At 36.7% G+C, this 4,864-nt stretch overlaps 1 pseudogene; it reads left to right on the top strand.

The window, feature by feature from the left end:
* The first annotated feature begins 590 nt into the window (after positions 1 to 590).
* Positions 591 to 4,657, top strand: LOC131525241 (cytoskeleton-associated protein 2-like; annotated as a pseudogene).
* Positions 4,658 to 4,864: the final 207 nt, after the last annotated feature.

The following is a 4,864-nucleotide window of genomic DNA, read 5'->3' as shown; positions in this document are numbered from 1 at the left end:
ATCTATTTATTACTCTATATGTCTGATTTTCGAATTACTTTCTGTATTATTGTTTGATGTTACTCTCACATTGCTGATGTTTATTGTAAAGTGTCCTTAAGCTCTGGAAAGGCGCTATAATAAAACTTATTATTATATTACAGGAAAGGGATTTGCATATGAAAGGGAAAGGGACGACTTAAAAATGAATTGCAATCCTTGGGAATGAAAGAATTCACATTAATACTAAATAATGGCCCGAATGCAAAACAAATGAGTGCAATCATGAGATTTATTAGGAATTGTGGATTAATAGAGTAATTTAAAAAATAAAATTAAAACTGTATATATATTCCGAGTAGGCTATTTCGGCAGCGGTAACGTGAGCAGATTCTCATTTATCTCATGAATTTATCTCATCACCCACAACTCTGACAACAGGCTGCTTACTCACGTAAAAAAAAAAAATGAAAGATTACACATATGGTAGTAGGGTATTGTCTAAAAACACTAATTTTTAAATACTAAATATTTAAAAATACTAATTTAAGTTCAACAAAGTTTTAATTTGCTTGTCAATACTGGCGACTGCAGCCCATTGACAATAATGCAGGCGGAAGTTCTACTAATTGAAGCCGGAAGTGCTGAGTCTGCTGACACGCGGATCGTGAAAGAGCGCGGGTTTGTTTGATAGAGCGTGCGTTCATAATTGTTCTTCAAATTCAGTTTTTTAAACTCAGATTTTTATACTTGTCTTATCTGGCTGATTGAAGAAACCGTAGGTAAGGTAAGTAGATTGTTTTGGCAACTGTTATCAATGTAAATGCGAGTATTGTCGTGATTTGGATCTTTTTGAAGTTACTATAATAATGGGATTTCTTTTAGTATTGATACACATATTAAATATATTATTTATATGTATATATGTTTTTAAAATTATTTTCTAAGACTTCTTGTTTGTTTGTTTGAATGTTATGTTCTGCACGGGAAGACCATCATCTGTCTTGTAGATGCACAGAATGGAGTCAGTGGTGAGAAAGGTGATCATTGCATTTTGTGTAGCAGGCCGGCACAAGATGTCTGTGTGCTTAATGTAGTTTGCTTAATTTCTCCTTTATTCTTTCTATTCAGAGCAACAAGGAAAACACTAAACCAGAGTGTCGCCCAAAAAAACAAGTCATCAGTGGTATTGCATCGAACCAAAAAGTGATATGTAGATCTGCACCCCTTCAGTCGAAGAATGATCTTAAGGAGGACAAATCTGGAACAAGAGAGAAGGAAAAGGATGTTAGACCAAAGACCAAAACTAATGCTGATCCTACCAAGAGTAACACATTAACCCAGGCCTTCAGTACACAGCAGACTGTAAGACACAGGAATCTTGTGAAAGAAGTTCAAAAACCACCCTCTTCTGTCTCTGCCATCCAGAAATCTAAACTTGGTATGTATAAGGGTCGTATAGTACAATCTAAAATCGACTGTTTCAGAAAACCCAGTGCTGAGAATACCACAGAAAAGAAAGTGATTACAAAACTGGATTTGACAAGACCAAAACCTGAATGGCCTAAAGTTCGGTCCAAGTCTGTTTCTTCCCTGCCGATGTCCACTAAACCCAGAGTAAACCCTGCTGTGTCATCTAGACCGAAATCTGTAACTGATATCCAGCTGAATGCCACTGGAAAACCAGTCCAGAACAGGTGCTTGTGCTCTTCCCAGGTCAGCCCCTCTGGCTACAGGGCGCTCGGCCATCAGCAAACCCATCGCTTCGAAGAAGAAAGAGAAGACTGTGCAGGTGGAGAAGCCCAAAACAACCACCACTGAACAGAAAGTCTGCAGGCCTGTCGCAAGTACAGTCAGCCAGTACAAAGTGCAAATAAAGACGGCTGAAGAGAGAAGGTGCGTTGTATATATTACCAATAAATAGTTTGGGGTCAGTAAGATTATTATTAAAAAAAATTGGCTTTGCCAACACAACAATAAAGTACATTTTAAATTACTTTAAAATAGGTAATTTTAAATTATATTATTTCACAATAATACTGTTTTACTGTATTTTTGATCAAATAAATCTAGCCTTGTATAGCATAAGAGACTTTTTTTTTTCCAAAAACATAAAAAAAAAAAAAAGCCTTACAGACACCAAACTTTTGAACAATACTGTAATTTATAAACTTCATCCAAGCATAAGTTGATCAGTTTTAACTGGACAATCTGCTGATAGAAGAAGATATATTAATGTGATTGTCCAATATTTATACTGTACTTTCAGAGCAAAGTTTGCAGAGTGGAAGGGAAAGACTCTGAAGAGGCCTCCAATCTTGGAAAAGTCTGCAACCTTTTCAAGAAATCCAAAACCAGCTCCGCGGCCTAAAACTGGACCCAAAGCCACAATTGCCCAGTCTGAGCCTGTCGTCCAGTCTGAGGCTGTAAAACCAACACCTGCTTTGAAGACTGATGACCAAACTAATGATATTGAAGTCCCTGACAATAAAACAGTGTGTTCTAGGAGATCAAGCAATATTATGAATACCACACTAGACTTGCAGAACAACAGTGATATGGATTTGCCAGTTGACTCGGAGATAAGGATGGAGTCGGTAAGAAACATAAGAGAGTCTTAATTGTGAAACCAATAGACCGGCAGACAGATATTCACTGACGTATATTGACTTTTTTTTTTTTTTTTAACTGTAATTTCTGCTTTATATGCAATACTCAGTTGGTGTTGAACTTGTGTGATAAATTGGATGCAATGGAGATGCCCTCATCATGTGAAGATGGTGAGTATTAGCCAGATTCTTTATGTAGGAATTGCAAATTAATACTGATATTACCAGAAACTTATTTTCTTTTCGATTCATGATATGATTTTTCTAAATGGCTCATGTTTCCTCGACAGGGGTAAATGTTGACAAATCTGATGTGGAGGCAGAGAAAAGAATAGAAGTGCAAGTGAAGGAGCAGGAAACGGATAAGGTGTTTGAAATTCTGGGAGATGAGGAAGACACAGAAAGTGACATTACAGAAGACACTAAGAAGGCTGTCATAAAGAATGAGGATGATTCTCAGGAACTGAAGGAGATGCAGCCATTTGTGAGTGAAGATGAAGAGCACCACTCCAAAGATGGCAGGGGCATCCATTGTGAAATACAATGTGAAAACTACTCCATATTTGCAAAAGTGAGTTTAGGGTAATTTAATGATATGTACAAAGACACATACATGTGTACGAAGTTCAAGTATTCATTTGGTTTTTTCGTCATTTAGAGTGAAAAAGATAATTGAATGCAAAACAGCACCATGCAGTGGCTCACGACGCAAAACCGTCATCAAAGACCTCAAGTTTCTGACGCCTGTGCGACGATCAACACTAATTCTACATAAGTCCTCTCATCTGCCTGGTATGCTGAATGACCACGATACTTCCGTCTCCTCATTGGCTGAGCTGATGCAGAGGGAAGATGCAAATGCGAATGCTTGCATCTACAGAAAAAATCCAGCACTACTGGAAGAACTGCCTGATCAGCCTGAAGACTTTGCAAAAGTATACAGTTAAGCAATATAAGCTGATGTTGACGTCACTTTCAAATCAGACATTTACAGCATATGTAACGCCCACATTTTAAGTATTTTATGTGACACTAAAATATTAAAATTAATTATTTTTTAATAGTGTTTCTTGCATTTGGCTGCTAAAAAGAGTAATCTCTTAACTGCATTGGCTTGACAGCTTAAGGATAAATTAACTACATGTGGTGAAGACGGGCCCAAGCCACCAGTGCAACCGCCAACCCGGTGGCATCGGGAAAGCCTTGCACAGCAGGCACATGCATTTAAAGGAACCCTGTGGCAGTCTTGATTTAAGGATTACAGCAATGAAAGGGTTAATCCACAACATCAAGAGTGTGAAAAACACACTCAAAGGATACAATTTATAACACTTTGGTAACGCTTTACAATAAGGTTTCATTTGTTAACATTAACTATATTAGTGAGCTTGAACAATATTTATATAATGTTTATTAATCTTAGTTAATATTAAGTTGTATCTGTTAACATTAGTTAATGTACTGTGAACTAACATGAACAGGAACATTTTTAAGTAACATTAACTGATTAATAAATTCTATAAAAATACATTGATCATTGTTAGGTCATGTAATGCATTAACTAATGTTAACAACTGAGACCTCATTTGTATGTGTTTCCAAAACTTTTCGTGTTATTCCACACCTGTAAGACCTTTGTTCATCTTTGGAGTACAAATTGAGATATTTTTGATAAAATCCGAGAGCTTTGTGACCCTGCATAGACAACAATGCAATTGAAATAATCCCAGGCACAGAAACGTAGCAAGGACAACAGATTTCATCAAAGAAATATCTTAATTTCTGTTCTGAAGTTGAACAAAGGTCTTCCAGGTTTGGAACGACATGAGGGTGAGTAATTAACGACACAATTTCGGTACTCATACACTCTCTAAGACCAGTTTTCTGTGCACTCTCACCCAAAGCATGCACACACAAAGCCATTTCTCAAACAGCTCAGAACCACTCAATTTAGTTATTTTTCACAGATTATTGTAAACGGTGAAATGCACACAAAAGTATATCAAAATACCCATTTTGACACTTACTCAATTTAAACAGTTGAGTAAGAAAACCCTAGTGTACCCTATTAGGAAATCCCAATATGGTCAGGACAGCTATTGCAGTAGATAAATAGATGATAGAAATGTATTAAACTAGATTCCCTTTTGTATGGACCCGTGTTGAAATGACTTGATTTTGCCTACGAAATTTCACAGAACAATTTCAGTGAGTGTAATCTCAGTGATATGCAAATCTCCCAGTTATGAATGCCTTTCTGTGTTGTTGTTCAAAGC

The sequence above is a fragment of the Onychostoma macrolepis genome, chromosome 19 (assembly GCF_012432095.1).
Source record: "Onychostoma macrolepis isolate SWU-2019 chromosome 19, ASM1243209v1, whole genome shotgun sequence".
Classification (NCBI taxonomy): Eukaryota; Metazoa; Chordata; class Actinopteri; order Cypriniformes; family Cyprinidae; genus Onychostoma; species Onychostoma macrolepis.
The sequence above is the reverse complement of the archived record's forward strand: the minus strand, read 5'-3'. Positions and strand labels throughout refer to the sequence as shown.